At 41.7% G+C, this 17861-nt stretch overlaps 2 long non-coding RNA genes across 2 annotated transcripts; one reads left to right on the plus strand and one right to left on the minus strand.

The window, feature by feature from the left end:
- The first annotated feature begins 3471 nt into the window (after nucleotides 1-3471).
- Nucleotides 3472-6102, plus strand: LOC123731732 (uncharacterized). Its single transcript, XR_006762812.2, has 2 exons — nucleotides 3472-3517; nucleotides 3960-6102. It is a non-coding gene; the product is annotated as an uncharacterized LOC123731732 (long non-coding RNA).
- Nucleotides 6103-11180: 5078 nt separating this feature from the next.
- LOC123724011 (uncharacterized) lies at nucleotides 11181-14448 on the minus strand. The gene is made up of 4 exons (XR_006762813.2): nucleotides 14224-14448; nucleotides 12054-13948; nucleotides 11555-11675; nucleotides 11181-11444 (listed from the first exon to the last, which is right to left on the minus strand). It is a non-coding gene; the product is annotated as an uncharacterized LOC123724011 (long non-coding RNA).
- Nucleotides 14449-17861: the final 3413 nt, after the last annotated feature.

Below are 17861 nucleotides of genomic sequence, written 5' to 3' on the forward strand. Positions count from 1 at the left end.
ATAGTATCTTCAGATAGCTAGGTGAGACAACCACAGTCATAGTGTCTTCAGATAGCTAGGTGAGACAACCACAGTCATAGTGTCTTCAGATAGCTAGGTGAGACAACCACAGTCATAGTGTCTTCAGATAGCTAGGTGAGACAACCACATACCACAGTCATAGTATCTTCAGATAGCTAGGTGAGACAACCACTGTCATAGTATCTTCAGATAGCTAGGTGAGACAACCACAGTCATAGTATCTTCAGATAGCTAGGTGAGACAACCACAGTCATAGTGTCTTCAGATAGCTAGGTGAGACAACCACACGTCACAGTCGTAGTAAGTTATCAGTACTAGTAGGACAAGACAGGTGCAAATTTGTTAATATTTTTTTTTTGCTTGATGACATACACCGCGTTCATCAGAAGGGATAAATGCTTTTTAAGAACATTCAGATAGCTAGGTGAGACAACCACAGTCATAGTATCTTCAGATAGCTAGGTGAGACAACCACATGTCACAGTCATAGTGTCTTCAGATAGCTAGGTGAGACAACCACAGTCATAGTGTCTTCAGATAGCTAGGTGAGACAACCACATACCACAGTCATAGTATCTTCAGATAGCTAGGTGAGACAACCACATACCACAGTCATAGTATCTTCAGATAGCTAGGTGAGACAACCACAGTCATAGTGTCTTCAGATAGCTAGGTGAGACAACCACATGTCACAGTTGTAGTGTCTTCAGATAGCTAGGTGAGACAACCACAGTCATAGTGTCTTCAGATAGCTAGGTGAGACAACCACATACCACAGTCATAGTGTCTTCATATAGCTAGGTGAGACAACCACAGTCATAGTGTCTTCAGATAGCTAGGTGAGACAACCACATGTCAAAGTTGTAGTGTCTTCAGATAGCTAGGTGAGAAAACCACAGTCATATTATCTTCAGATAGCTAGGTGAGACAACCACATGTCACAGTCATAGTGTCTTCAGATAGCTAGGTGAGACAACCACATACCACAGTCATAGTATCTTCAGATAGCTAGGTGAGACAACCACAGTCATAGTATCTTCAGATAGCTAGGTGAGACAACCACAGTCATAGTATCTTCAGATAGCTAGGTGAGACAACCACAGTCATAGTATCTTCAGATAGCTAGGTGAGACAACCACAGTCATAGTGTCTTCAGATAGCTAGGTGAGACAACCACACGTCACAGTCGTAGTAAGTTATCAGTACTAGTAGGACAAGACAGGTGCAAATTTGTTAATATTTTTTTTTGCTTGATAACATACACCGCGTTCATCAGTAGGGATAAATGCTTTTTAAGAACATTTGACCTCTAGATTCTCTCTCCCTCTGCCTCTGCCTCTCTCTCTCTTTCCTCTCCTCTCTCTTCCCCCTCTCTCTCCCTTTCTCCCTCTCACTCTCTCTTCTCTCCTTTCCTCTCCTCTCTCCTCCCTCTCTCCCTTTCTCCCTCTCCCTCTCTCTCACCCTCTCCTCTCTTTCTCGCCCTCTCCTCTCTCTCTCTCTCCCTCCTTCTCTCTGGTCCTCTCCTCTTCTCTCCTCTCCCCCCCATGCTGTTATTCCCTCCCCCCAGCCTACTTTAATCCAGTAGACTGCTCCAAGCTCCTGACCACCTCCCTCTCTCTCTCTCTCTCTCTCTCTCTCTCTCTCTCTCTCTCTCTCCCCCCCCCCCCCCCCATGCTGTTATTCCCTCCCCCCAGCCTACTTTAATCCAGTGGACTGCTCCAAGCTCCTGACCACCTCTCCCTCCCTCCGCTCAGCCTACTTTAATCCAGTGGACTGCTCCAAGCTCCTGACCACCTCTCCCTCTCTGTCTCCCCCCCCCCCATGCTGTTATTCCCTCCCCCCAGCCTACTTTAATCCAGCTGACTGCTCCAAGCTCCTGACCACCTCTCCTCTCCCTCCCCCCATTCTACTTTAATCCAGTGGACTGCTCCAAGCTCCTGACCACCTCTCCTCTCTCTGTCTCTCTCCCCCCCATGCTGTTATTCCCTCCCCCCAGCCTACTTTAATCCAGTGGACTGCTCCAAGCTCCTGACCACCTCTCCCTCCCTCCGCTCAGCCTACTTTAATCCAGTGGACTGCTCCAAGCTCCTGACCACCTCTCCCTCTCTGTCTCTCCCCCCCCCATGCTGTTATTCCCTCCCCCCAGCCTACTTTAATCCAGTGGACTGCTCCAAGCTCCTGACCACGGACCAGTATGACCAGATCAGGGTGTACTCTGATTGGTCAACTCCTCAGCAGATTATCCAGCGCCTCACACCTATCAAGGTGAGGCATTGTGGGTGGGTGGGTTTATGTGTGTGTCTCTCTCTCTCTCGTTGACTCAAAAGCTTCATCTTCAATCTTTGTTTGTGTCTCCAGGTGCCCTGAGGACCATCGATATCTACGATGCCAACACAGGAGAGCTGGCATGCCAACTACTGGACCCCAACGCCCCTGGCATCATATCTGTGAGTACACATTAGAAATGTAGCCTTAGTTTAATGTCATTGTTAGCCTGTAGCCTTAGTTTAATGTCATTGTTAGCCTGTAGCCTTAGTTTAATGCTAGTGTTAGCCTGTAGCCTTAGTTTAATGCTAGTGTTAGCCTGTAGCCTTAGTTTAATGTCAGTGTTAGCCTGTAGCCTTAGTTTAATGTCATTGTTAGCCTGTAGCCTTAGTTTAATGTCATTGTTAGCCTGTAGCCTTAGTTTAATGTCAGTGTTAGCCTGTAGCCTTAGATTAATGTCATTGTTAGCCTGTAGCCTTAGTTTAATGTCATTGTTAGCCTGTAGCCTTAGTTTAATGTCAGTGTTAGCCTGTAGCCTTAGTTTAATGTCAGTGTTAGCCTGTAGCCTTAGTTTAATGTCAGTGTTAGCCTGTAGCCTTAGTTTAATGTCAGTGTTAGCCTGTAGCCTTAGTTTAATGTCAGTGTTAGCTTGTAGCCTTAGTTTAATGTCAGTGTTAGCCTGTAGCCTTAGTTTAATGTCAGTGTTAGCCTGTAGCCTTAGTTTAATGTCAGTGTTAGCTTGTAGCCTTAGTTTAATGTCAGTGTTAGCCTGTAGCCTTAGTTTAATGTCAATGTTAGCTTGTAGCCTTAGTTTAATGTCAGTGTTAGCCTGTAGCCTTAGTTTAATGTCAATGTTAGCCTGTAGCCTTAGTTTAATGTCAGTGTTAGCCTGTAGCCTTAGTTTAATGCCAGTGTTAGCCTGTAGCCTTAGTTTAATGTCAGTGTTAGCCTGTAGCCTTAGTTTAATGTCAATGTTAGCCTGTAGCCTTAGTTTAATGTCAGTGTTAGCCTGTAGCCTTAGTTTAATGTCAATGTTAGCCTGTAGCCCTTGGACTTTGATATGGAAAGTGATGAAGCTGTTTGTTACAAGTCTTCAATGATGTATTTGTGCTGCACTATTGTTCAAGCCATCATTGGGTCAAAAATAATGCCAATTTTTAAATCTCTGCACACCTTCCTTTCCAGGTCAACAAGTTCAATCCGATGGGAGATGTTTTAGGATCTGGAATGGGTGAGTCTGTGTTTTTTAAATACTGGACTATATTTGTAGTCTCAGCACCCAGGATCAAATCAGCTAAGAGACTAACTATGTTTGTAGCTGGAAATATTCTAAAGCGTTTGATTCTTTTGCTAAAAAATCAGTGTTCAACTTGGGAATAGGGTGCCAGCCCTGGTCAAAAGTAGTGCACTATATAGGGAATAGGGTGCCTGCCCTGGTCAAAAGTAGTGCACTATATAGGGAATAGGGTGCCAGCCCTGGTCAAAAGTAGTGCACTATATAGGGAATAGGGTAGCAGCCCTGGTCAAAGGTAGTGCAATACATAGGGAATAGGGTGCCTGCCCTGGTCAAAAGTAGTGTACTACATAGGGAATAGGGCTCTGGTCTAAAGTAGTGCACGATATAGGGAATAATGTGCCATTTGGGACAATAAGGCTTTTGTGTTCCACCACAGGAGTGAACATCCTAGTGTGGAACAGAAGTGAGACATTTGCTGGTAAGCAGCAGAGAGGAGAGCTACAACAGGAAGCAGGAGTCCAGGTTGGCAGAGGTAGAGGCCAGCGGAGGAGAAGAGGGGAGGCTCGGAGGAGGGGGGAGGGACGGGGGGAGGATGAGGACGACATTGGGAAGCTGAAGAAGAAGCTGTCTTCCTCCTCGACGACCAGAACCAGAACATCCAGGGACAAACAGCACAACAGCCAGACACGGAAGGGTCCAGATAAATAATCAGGGAGAAGGAGAGAGGTTGTTTGTGATGTTTGAAAGAGTTACGTAGTTATTTCTGTGACATTGTCGTATACAGGTAACTACCAAAATAAAGGAAACACCAACATAAAGTGTCTTAATATTGCGTTTGGCCACCACCAACCGCCAGAACAGATTCAATGCACCTTGGCATAGATTCTACAAGTGTCTGGAACTCTATTGGAGGGATGCGACACCATTCTTCCACGAGAAATTACATCAATTGGTGTTTTTTGTTGATGGAAAACACTGTCTCAGGCGCCACTCCAGAATCTCCCCATAAGTACATTTACATTTTTAGTCATTTAGCAGACACTCTTATCCAGAGCGACTTACAGTAGTGAATGCATACATTTCATATTTTTTTTTTTTTTTCTTCTCCGTACTGGTCCCCCGTGGGAATCGAACCCACAACCCAGGCGTTGCAAACACCATGCTCTACCAACTGAGCTACACGGGACCAAGTATTGAACTGGGTTGAGATCTGGTGACTGAGACACACCCTCTATGTTCCTTTGAGAGCCCTCTTTCAGTCACTGAGACACACCCTCTATGTTCCTTTGAGAGCCCTCTTTCAGTCACTGAGATCTCTTCTTCTAGCCATAATGGGCAACTGGGAATTTTTATACGTGACCCTAAGAATGATGGGATGTTAATTTCTTAATTAACTCAGGAACCACACCTATGTGGAAGCACCTACTTTCAATAAATGTTGTATCCCTCATTTACTCAAGTGTTTATTTTGTCAGTTACCTGTTTGCAATCTGTTACCTTTTTCTTGTTCAAATTATGTGTTTTATTGAAATGTTCCATTCACATTTGTTATAAACAGGAGACAATCGTGACTTTTTACCTATATTTAACAAGGCAAGTCAGTTAAGAACAAATTCTTATTTTCAATGACAGCCTAGTTCAGGGGCAGAACGACAGATTTGTACCTTGTCAGCTCGGGGATTTGATCCAGCAACATTTTGGTTACTAGTCCAACGCTCTAACCGCTAGGCTACCCTGCCGCCCCTCCACTCTAACCACTAGGCTACCCTGCCGCCCCTCCACTCTAACCACTAGGCTACCCTGCCACCCCTCCACTCTAACCACTAGGCTACCTACCACCTATACACTCTAACCACTAGGCTACCTGTCATCTCTACACTCTAACCACTAGACTACCTGTCACCTCTACACTCTAACCACTAGGCTACCCTGCCACCTCTACACTCTAACCACTAGGCTACCTGCCACCTCTACACTCTAACCACTAGGCTACCTGCCGCCTCTACACTCTAACCACTAGACTACCTGTCACCTCTACACTCTAACCACTAGGGTACCTGCCACCTCTACACTCTAACCACTAGGCTACCTGTCACCTCTACACTCTAACCACTAGACTACCTGCCACCTCTACACTCTAACCACTAGGCTACCTGCCACCTCTACACTCTAACCACTAGACTACCTGTCACCTCTACACTCTAACCACTAGGCTACCTGCCTCCTCTACACTCTAACCACTAGGCTACCTACCACCTCTACACTCTAACCACTAGGCTACCTGCCACCTCTACACTCTAACCACTAGACTACCTGTCACCTCTACACTCTAACCACTAGGCTACCTGCCACCTCTACACTCTAACCACTAGGCTACCCTGCCGCCCCACTTTGACTCCACACAACATAAAATCCACAGATGTTTCAAGTATGTCTCTCAACATTGATCACTGTTCTACAGTGTTTCCAAGATATATCTTGTGTTTCAGATGTTTTAAATACCTCTGTTTCAGGTGATAAATTGTTACTTTTTTATAAACTTTTTATACTTTATTAAAAAATGTCATTTTGAGCTTGAACTTGATTGTGTATTTATTATTCACCTTAAACTGATGAGTAGTTAACCTTGTCCCTTAAACTGATGAATAGTTAACCTGGTCCCTTAAACCGATGAATAGTTAACCTGGTCCCTTAAACCGATGAATAGTTAACCTGGTCCCTTAAACTGATGAATAGTTAACCTGGTCCCTTAAACTGATGAATAGGTAACCTGGTCCCTTAAACTGATGAATAGTTAGCCTGGTCCCTTAAACTGATGAATAGTTAACCTGGTCCCTTAAACTGATGAATAGTTAATTAACCTGGTCCCTTAAACCGATGAATAGTTAACCTGGTCCCTTAAACTGATGAATAGTTAACCTGGTCCATTAAACCGATGAATAGTTAACCTGGTCCAGGTCAGTTTGTGCTGCCTTGTCAACTCATGTCTTACCAACTGGAATTTTGCAATACATCACTAACAGATCTGGGACCAGGTTAATGAACGGTCCGTTTTCTAATCTCAGTAAATGTCGTGATGGCGTCCGGTCTACGCCGCTCGTTGACTGTAACATTAGCTAAACGTGTCAGCACCTCAACGCATTTCTCCTGTTTACGATTGGAAGGGATAATAGTTTTGTTTTTTATGAGCATGGGCTTGTTTCTATACAGCATATTATCGTTCATATTCCATTGACCCAGTTCAATGTTAACATCGATAGGTTTAGGCTACTACATGACACTCAAATTTTCCCTGTACCCATCATGAGGTTGCTACAACCTAGGCGATGAATCAAAGATTACAATGTAGGTGCACGCAGGTCGAGAGACAAATTGTCTTATCACCTTGATTACGCCAGTGACACATTAAAAACCGACCTTGCACACTCTTGCCTGCATCAAATCTAATCAAATAAAATTGTATTTGTCAAATGCGCCGAATACAACGGGTGTAGACCTTACCGTGAAATGCTTACTTTACAAACCCTTAACAAACAATGCAGTTTTAAGAAAATAAAGTTACAAAATAAACGAATGTAAAAAAAAATAAAAAAAGTAACACAATAAAAGAACAATAACGAGGCTATATACAGGGGGTACCGGTGCGGGTACGAGTTAGTCAAGGTAATTTATACATGTAGGTAGGGGTGAAGTGAATATGCATAGATAATAAACATTGAGTAGCAGAAGCGTAAAAACAAAGGGGGGTATGTGTCAATGTAAATAGACCGGGTAGCCATTTGATTAATTGTTCAGCAGTCTTATGGCTTGGGGGTAGAATCTGAGCCTTTTGGACCTATACTTGGTGCTCCGGTACCGCTTGTACTATGCCGTACGCGCTACCCTCTGTAGTTTCTCACGGTCGGATACCGAGCAGTTGCCATACCAGGCGGGGATGCAACCAGTCAGGATGCTCTCGATGGTGCAGCTGTAGAACTTTTTGAGGATCTGGGGACCCATGCCATATCTTTTCAGTCTCCTGAGGGGGAATAGGTTTTGTTGTGCCCTTTTCACAACTGTGTTTGGACCAGGATAGTTTGTTGTTGATGTGGACACCAAGAAAATTGAAACTCTCGACCCGCTCCACTACATCCCCGTCGATGTGAATGCGGGCGTGTTCGGCCCTCCTTTTCCTATAGTCCACGATCATCTCCTTTGTCTTTCTCACATTGAGGGAGAGGTTGTGGTCCTGGCACCACACTGCCAGTTCTCTGACCTCCTCCTTATAGGCTGTCTCATCATTGTCAGTGATTAGGCCTACCATTGACATTTACAATTAAGTCATTTAGCAGACACTCTTATAGTAGTGAATGCATACATTTCATACATTTTTTTCTCTGTACTGGTCCCCCGTGGGAATTGAACACACAACCCTGGCGTTGCAAACACCATGCTCTACCAACTGAGCCACACGGGACCTACCACAGTTGTGTTGTCAGCAAACTTAATGATGGTGTTGGAGTCGTGCCCGGCCACGCAGTCATGGGTGAACAGGGAGTACAGGAGGGGCCTAAGCACTCACCCCTGAGGGGTCCCCGTATTGAGGATCAGTGTGGCAGATGTGTTGTTACCTACTCTTACCACCAGGGGGCGGTGTCATAGAAATTCTAACCAGAAAGGGAGACTGCAGAATCTTTCAAACAACAATTGAATTATAAGATGGAGCAATTAACCTGCTGAGTTGTTAAGGACCAACGGTCAGAGTTCTACCTCTCCTTTTATCAATATGACAGTTGGCAGATGTGTAGAAACAGGGGCAGAACAGAGTATACAAAAGCTTGTCTTTGAAGATGGCTGACGTTGACGAGGGCTCACACGCACTAGATCAGCATTCAACACCATAGTACCCTCCAAGCTCATCATTAAGCTGGAGGCCCTGGGTCTGAACCCCGCCCTGTGCAACTGGATCCTAAACAACACCTCCGCCACGCTGATCCTCAACACTGGGGACCCACAAGGGTGCGTACTCAGCTCCCTCCTGTATTCCCTGTTCACCCATGACTGCGTGGCCATGCACGCCTCCAACTCAATCATCAGGTCTGCAGACGACACAACAGTAGTAGGCTTGATTACCAACAATGACGAGACAGGCTACAGGGAGGAGGTGAGGACTCTCAGAGTGTGTTGTCAGGAAAACAACCTCTCACTCAATGTCAACAAAACAAAGGAGATGATCGTGGACTTCAGAAAACAACAGAGGGAGCAGCTCCTATCCACATCGACGGGACCACAGTGGAGAATGTGGAAAGCTTCAAGTTACTCGGTGTACACATCACTGACAAACTGAAATGGTACTCTCACACAGACAGTGTGGTGAAGAAGGTGCAACAGTGCCTCTTCAACCTCAGGAGGCTGAAGAAATTTGCGTGGCACCTAAAACCCTCACAAACTTTATCAGATGCACAATTTAGAGCATCCTGTCTGGCTGTATCACCGCCTGGTATGGCAACTGCACCGCCCGCAACCGCAGGAGATTCCAGAGGGTGGTGCGGTCTGCCCAACGCATCACCGGGGATAAACTACCTGCCCTCCTGGACACCTACAGCACCTGATGTCACAGGAAGGCCAAAAATATCATCAAGGACAACAACCACCCGAGCCACTGCCTGTTCACCCCGCTATCATCCAGATGGTGAGGTCAGTATAGGTGCATCAAAGCCGGGACCGAGAGACTGAAAAACAGCTTCTATCTCAAGGCCATCAGACTGTTAAATAGCCATCACTAGCACATAGAGGCTGCTGCCTATATACAGTTGAAGTCGGAAGTTTACATACACCTTAGCCAAATACATTTAAACTCAGTTTTTCACAATTCCTGACATTTAATCCAAGTAAAAATGTCCTGTTTTAGGTCAGTTAGGATCATCACTTTATTTTAATTCATTTGAAATGTCCGAATAATATTAGAGAGAATGATTTATTTCAGCTTGTATTTCTTTCATCACATTCCCAGTGGGTCAGAAGTTGACATATGCTCAATTAGTATTTGGTAGCATTGCCTTTAAATTGTTTAACTTGGGTCAAATGTTTCGGGTAGCCTTCCACAAGCTTCCCACAATAAGTTGGGTGAATTTTGGCCCATTCCTCCTGACAGAGCTGGTGTAACTGAGTCAGGTTTGTAGGCCTCCTTGCTCACACACGCTTTTTCGGTTCTGCCCACAAATTTTCTATGGGATTGAGGTCAGGGCTTTGTGATGGCCACTCCAATACCTTGACTTTTGTTGTCCTTATTAAGCTATTTTGCCACAACTTTGGAAGTATGCTTGGAGTCATTGTCCATTTGCAACCAAGCTTTAACTTCCTGACTGATGTCTTGAGATGTTGCTTCAATATATCCACCTAATTTTCCTTTCTCATGATGCCATCTATTTTGTGAAGTGCACCAGTCCCTCCTACAGCAAAGCACCCCACAACATGATGCTGCCACCCCCGTGCTTCTTGGTTGGGATGGTGTTCTTCGGCTTGCAAGCCTCCCCCTTTTTCCTCCAAACATAATGATGGTCATTATGGCCAAACGGTTCTATTTTTGTTTCATCAGACCAGAGGACATTTCTCCAAAAAGTACAATCTCAATCCCCATGTGCAGTTGCAAACCGTAGTCTGGCTTTTTTATGGCGGTTTTGGAGCAGTGGCTTTTTCCTTGCTGAGCGGCCTTTCAGGTTATGTCGAAATAGGACTCGTTTTACTGTGGATATAGATACTTTTGTACCTGTTTCCTCCATCATCTTCACAAGGTCCTTTGCTGTTGTTCTGGGATTGATTTGCACTACAGTATATACACACTCATCTCATATGTATATACTGTATTCTATACTATACTACTGTATCTTAGTCTATGTATTACTCATCTCATATGTATATACTGTATTCTATACTATACTACTGTGTCTTAGTCTATGTATTACTCATCTCATATGTATATACTGTATTCTATACTATACTACTGTGTCTTAGTCTATGTATTACTCATCTCATATGTATATACTGTATTCTATACTATACTACTGTGTCTTAGTCTATGTATTACTCATCTCATATGTATATACTGTATTCTATACTATACTACTGTGTCTTAGTCTATGTATTACTCATCTCATATGTATATACTGTATTCTATACTATACTACTGTATCTTAGTCTATGTATTACTCATATCATATGTATATACTGTATTCTATACTATACTACTGTGTCTTAGTCTATGTATTACTCATATCATATGTATATACTGTATTCTATACTATACTACTGTGTCTTAGTCTATGTATTACTCATCTCATATGTATATACTGTATTCTATACTATACTACTGTGTCTTAGTCTATGTATTACTCATCTCATATGTATATACTGTATTCTATACTATACTACTGTGTCTTAGTCTATGCCGTTCTGACATTGTTCGCCCATTTATTTATATATTCTTAATTCCATTCCTATACTTAGATTTGTGTGTATTGTTAGATATTACTGCACTGATGGAGCTAGAAACACAAGCATTTTGCTACACCCGCAATAACATCTGCTAAACACTTGTAGGATGGATAAATAAGGCGTATTCAGCAGGGCTAGAGGCTCTACAGTGAAATAAGGCAATAATTACTAACCAAAACAGAAATATGTTTTTAGTTAAATCATAGTTTATTCAGTTATATAGTTTCAAAAATAGAATTTTATTGGTCAGAGCCATCATCCCTTCTGTGTAGCCAGATGAATCTTCCTGCTGAACAGCCAATCTCATCAAAGTGCTCAATGCTGCCTGGTGTGCTCTCTCTGGATTCACTGGGTGTCCAAGGATACCGCTGTGGAGCCCTGGTTGGTGGTGATCACGGGTCAATGCTGTTTCACATTGACGTTGCCACAGGATCCTGGATGGTACTTCCTGAATGAGAAGAATCAGAGGGGGTTGATTAGGTTGGAAATGTCATTACATGTTATCAGCTGTAACATTGTCTCAACAGTGATGAATACCAAGTGCTGTACAGGACTTACAACACATTGAGACAGTACTGAAGCTTTGTGATGGGAAGATATGGCTGTTACTGCAGTGGTGTGGAGGCTGCATTGTGGGGCCTGGTGGACTGACAGAGTTGGTGGGATGAGATGGGGGAGTCTGGAGGTCAAAACATGATGAACAAACAAAACAAAAAAACATCAGAAAAACTGATTTAATACCAACTGTTAAAGTCTCAAATATATGTCAGGAAACTTTTGACACAGTTTGTTATGATAAAAAAAATATTTACAACAGGTAAACTGGGTTCATTTGGATTAGACTGAAGGAAAGTATGGTTGACACCAAAGCAATTTGTTAAGCAGTTGTGTTCCTTGTTGGCAGTGGAAGCTGGAACACACATCACCCCAATCATAACACCTACAGAACATTCTGCTTTTTGTAAATCAAGTTCCTCTAGATCTAGGATATGTGTTCAGTGTAGCAGAGGTAGTATCACGTTGGCATTGGTGTCACTGGAGAATAATCTGTACTTACCCGCTCTGTGGCCCCGCCTGGCTCCTCCCAGAAGCGGAGGTGGAACAACGTGGGGGATAATGAAGATGAATTTGTTGATATTTTATAACATTTTGGGATGTTTTATTTTGTTTTATTTGGACCCTCCACCACCCGCCCCTTCCATGAAGGACAACTTTTTAAAATAAATTCAATTAATCAAAGAATTTCCATGTTCAAATAATTTCAGAAAATGTTTCAGAAAATGTTTTTGAAAAAAATAGGTTTAGTCGTTTCATAAATTTGGAACAGTACTCCTGTTTATTTTCCCAGGTTCCCCCAACTAAAGGTGGCATAATCTGGCGGAAGTCTTTCCAAGTATTTAAGGAATCCATTGTCATTGCAATTAGGTTAATAAATATCATCCCTGGATTTCTGATTACCTCTGAAAATAATACCGCAACTAAAGCAGTGATGTCAAAACTATTATTTATACAAAGAAGTTTTTCTTGATTTCCAAAGATTATATCAGTGAGAGCAAGACAGAAATCTAGGTTCATCGATACCTTATTATCTAATGTACTATATGGGACATGATTTAAATGTTTTCCTTTAATTACAATATCAGATACATTAAGTTTGCCTCCCTGAATAGCATACGGGATAGTGTGTTCATTAATTCTGAGCTCAGTTTTAATATAGAAGTCATACCTATCTATTAAAGAAATATGACTCCCTGATATTATATAAATCGGGTCCGTTATATTTTGTATTTTTTCCTTATTTTTCCAGAAATACACAATTACGTTGACATAATCATACAAACTATTAATGTAAATCACATAGTTACTTTCTTGAAAGATGTTATTTTGTTTTAGGATTATTATTTTTTTAAATACAGTATTTTCATTAAAAGGACCTATGAAGTCTAATTTGAGTTTACAACTGTCTTTCGAGAAATCCAGGTTAAAGTTTGGTTTAGTAATATTCATAGTAATTTGTTTATTTTGTCTACCGTACTGCATTATCATAATGATACATGTTTCATTGTTAATTAAATTAATGAAAGAAAATTAATGAGAAGTTATTTCAGTAAATGTTTCAGAAAATGTTTTTGAAAAAAATAGGTTTAGTCGTTTCATAAATTTGGGACAGCACTCCTGTTTATTTTCCCAGGTTCCCCCAGCTAAAGGTGGCATAATCTGGCGGAAGTCTTTCCAAGTATTTAAGGAATCCATTGTCATTGCAATTAGGTTAATAAATATCATCTCTGGATTTCTGATTACCTCTGAAAATAATACCGCAACTAAAGCAGTGATGTTAAAATGATTATTTATACAAAGAAGTTTTTCTTGATTTCCAAAGATTATATCAGTGAGAGCAAGACAGAAATCTAGGTTCATCGATACCTTATTATCTAATGTACTATATGGGACATGATTTAAATGTTTTCCTTTAATTACAATATCAGATACATTAAGTTTTCCTTCCTGAATTGCAAGTTCAATATCGTTATCATTAATTCTGAGCTCAGTTTTAATGTAGAAATCATTCCTATCTATTAAAGAAATATAACACCCTGATATTATATAAATTGGGTCCGTTATATTTTGTATTTTTTCCTTATTTTTCCAGAAATACTCAATTACGTTGACATAATCATAGAAACTAGTGATGTAAATCACATAGTTACTTTCAAATGTGTTATTTGGTTTTTGGAAAGTAATTTTTTTAAATACAGTATTTTCATTAAAAGGACCTATAAAGTCTAATAAGGCTCTCTTCTCTTTCGAGAATTTCTCCTTTAGGCTAAGTGTAGAAATATGAATTTCTTTTGTTTTTTTTCCGTACTTCATTGTTATAATGACACATTTTTCTTTGACATTTTCCTCAACTTTTACTTTAATGCCAAAATGTTGGTTTTCATCTTCATTATCCTGAAAAAAATGAATAAAAAAACCAGAACAGAATTTGTTTAACCTTGTTTTTACATTAAACACAAAGAGGAAGTGAGTGAAATGATTTTCAATCATACAACGACAAACACAAGCAGTATCTGTAACAGCACCGTTTCTAGACAGACAACAGAGGATGTTCATGATGTTTTGATAAACAGACTATTAGAATTAGAATATAGGTTAACATAAACATTACCTCTTCAGTTATTAACTTTCATAAGAAATTCTCCAAATTAGTTTTAAAATAATCTTACCCTCATCACGCTCCAACTCCGCAAATGTTTGTATTAAAACGCCCGGATAAGTTCTAGATGTGACTCTACTGAAAAGGATAATCTTTGAACACCAGTTTATGTCAAAAATTTCCATAACGTGTTGTTCACTTGGGAGTACTGTTGGGTATTTATCAGCTTAATCAGGTGATCAAACAGGATGTGGGTGTGTCGGGTGTGGATGCGTGTTCCATCTTGCCTGTCTGTTCAGTTTCCTGACAGAGCTAAATGTATTTGTAAAATCACTACACACTTCACGTAAAAGATTAGGCATTAAAATAATTGAAGAACACTATTTTAATCTTCAGGATCACTTTCCTGTCTTCAAACAGGAATAACAGCATACTGTTTGATAACCCACGACAGACAGACGGCTATTTCTGAGATTACAGGTGTTTGCACAATGTTTGCACAATGGCCTTCCCATTTCATATACAATGCCTTCAGAAAGTATTCACACACCTTGAATTTTTACACATTTTGTTCTCTTACAGACTGAATTTGAAACTTTTTCAATAAATTAAATTAATCAATCAAATGTTCACATTTCACTGAGAATTTATTTCAGAACAATGTTGCGGAAAATGTTATTGAAAAAAAAGCATGAGTTGTTTTGTACATTTGGGAAAGTACTCGGGTTTATTTCCCAGGTTCCCCAGATAGAGGTGGCAGGTGCTGGTTGAAGTCTCTCCAACTATGTCAGGAATCCATTGTCATTGTGGTACCAGCCGCTTGACGACCGCGCAACAGGCAGTTCTGGGAAACAGATGAACATTTCTGAGAAGTCACACCCTTTACTTGACATACTGTAATAAATGATTGATTGGTTATGTACAAGCTGTGCTATGCAGATGCAGCATTCAGTGGTCTGAATAAACTTGGTTTGAGCTTTTCTCTGCATCTGTTTGAGTTCATACTCTGTTCACAACCTAACACCTTGCTTCAATGTATTTACTTTAATGCCTAAATGTTCTTATTCATCTTCAGAATTAGAATTACATTAACCTTGTTTTCACATTAAACTAACATAAAGAAAAGGGTGGTGACATTGTCACAGATTATGTCGTACTCGTCGCTGAAAATGTCATACTGGATAGAGAAGGACCAAGGCGCAGCGGGTATGTGGATACTCATTCTTTTAATTGGAAAATGAAAAGCATCCACAGGGAAAAACAAAATGACTCGCCAGAGCTGCCTGCCCGCCAGAATTACTTTCCCCAGAGCTGCCTGCCCGCCAGAATTACTTTCCCCAGAGCTGCCTGCCCGCCAGAATTACTTTCCCCAGAGCTGCCTGCCCGCCAGAATTACTTTCCCCAGAGCTGCCTGCCCGCCAGAATTACTTTCCCCAGAGCTGCCTGCCCGCCAGAATTACTTTCCCATTGTTCCTCAACTGTAATGTATGATACACCATTTTCTATCTCTGTGTCTCTACTTTTATTCAATGTAAAAAACACAATTTCAAATTTTGCTACGTCGAATCGAGCCTGGTCGGTCCCAGTTGTCATCTCATTGTTACTTAGGGAGCTCGGTCTATTATACAGACAGTAGGTGAGTTCTGTCCCAGGTAGATGCAAAAATCTGGTAACTTTCCCCAACATTCTTTGAAAACCCAGTTGGGAGATTCACAGTATCGGGAAGGAATAAGCAGGACATTTTTGAAAACTGGGGATTTTGGGAAACTTACTGGACTGTGTGCATGTTTATATTACTGCCTAGCACCAAAATCTATTTCATCTGATCGTGGTCTTTAATTTAGAAAACAATTAGTTGTGTGAAGTGTTAGTAGAGTACTGGAACCTGTATGCTCCGGTGTAAACTGAAGCTGTCTTGACTACAATTGTCTAAATACACGTACAATGTTTTCTCTTGCTAATCCATGCAGGTTTGTCATCTGACTTCCAAGATAGATACAACCATACTCCAAGGCAGGACATTTCCCCACATCCAGGTTGAGGCCTGCTACCAGCAGGAACACGGAGCACCTCATATCTTTTAGCCTAGAAACATACAATATGTTGTTGCCTTACCAACCAGCAATATGTAACTTTTTGGGCGACCAGAACAAATTCACATAGAAACATTGAGTTATAGATCTTTCATTTCTAATTTAAAGCAAGTCTAATCAGCTGTAGATGTGTTCTATATGCACTATTTCTATGTTTCCTGTTCTTAAGTTTCGTTTCTGCATCTTACTGTCAGTTTTGTACACCAGCTTCGAACATATGAAAATACAATATTTTTGGTTATGGAAAATATATTTCACAGCGGTTCATATGGTATAATGATTCTCTACACAATTACTGCTTGTGTTGTCACAAACTGAAATTAGGCCTACCATTAGAATTTTAGCAACCAGTAAATGGCAGAGCAATTTCTGCATATTGCACCTTTAAGTAACCTTCTGTCTTATGTAACCATACAAACATAACATATCATACTAATCTATCTGAGTGTCCTGGATTTACATTTACTATGAGACCAGGCTGTCTACACACAGTGACACAGTGCATCTAGTCTATGAGACCAGGCTGTCTATACACAGTGACACAGTGCATCTAGTCTATGAGACCAGGCTGTCTACACACAGTGACACAGTGCATCTAGTCTGTGAGACCAGGCTGTCTACACACAGTGACACAGTGCATCTAGTCTGTGAGACCAGGCTGTCTATACACAGTGACACAGTGCATCTAGTCTATGAGACCAGGCTGTCTATACACAGTGACACAGTACATCTAGTCTATGAGACCAGGCTGTCTACACACAGTGACACAGTGCATCTAGTCTATGAGACCAGGCTGTCTACACACAGTGACACAGTGCGTCTAGTCTATGAGACCAGGCTGTCTATACACAGTACATCTAAATCAAATCAAATCAAATGTATTTATAAAGCCATTCTTACATCAGCTGATGTCACAAAGTGCTGTACAGAAACCCAGCCTAAAACCCCAAACATCAAGCAATGCAGGTGCAGAAGCACGGTGGCTAGGAAAAACTCCCTAGAAAGGCCAGAACCTAGGAAGAAACCTAGTGAGGAACCAGGCTATGAGGGGCCAGCCCTCTTCTGGCTGTGCCGGTTGGAGATTATAACAGAACATGGCCCAGATGTTCAATTGTTCAAAGATGACCAGCAACAGGTCAGTACCTCAGGAGTAAATTTCAGTTGGCATTTCATAGGCGATCATTCAGAGTATCTCTACCGCACCTGCGGTCTCTAGAGAGTTGAAAACAGCAGGTCTGGGACAGCTAGCACATCCGGTGAACAGGTCAGGGTTCCATAGCCGCAGGCAGAACAGTTGAAACTGAAGCAGCAGCATGGCCAGGTGGACTGGAGACAGCAAGGAGTCATCAGTCCAGGTAGTCCTCAGGCATGGTCCTAGGGCTCAGGTCCTCTGAGAGAGAGAAAGAAAGAGAGAAAGAAAGAGAGAGAAAGAGAGACAGAATTAGAGAATTAGAGAGAGCATACATAAATTCATACAGGGCACCGGATAAGACAGGAGAAATACTCCAGATATAACAGACTGACCCAAGCCCCCCGACACATAAACTACTGCATAAATACTGGAGGCTGAGACAGGAGGGGTCGGGAGACACTGTGGCCCCGGACAGGGCCCCCG

Source organism: Salmo salar, chromosome 23, assembly GCF_965601325.2.
Source record: "Salmo salar chromosome 23, fSalSal1, whole genome shotgun sequence".
Taxonomy (NCBI): domain Eukaryota; kingdom Metazoa; phylum Chordata; class Actinopteri; order Salmoniformes; family Salmonidae; genus Salmo; species Salmo salar.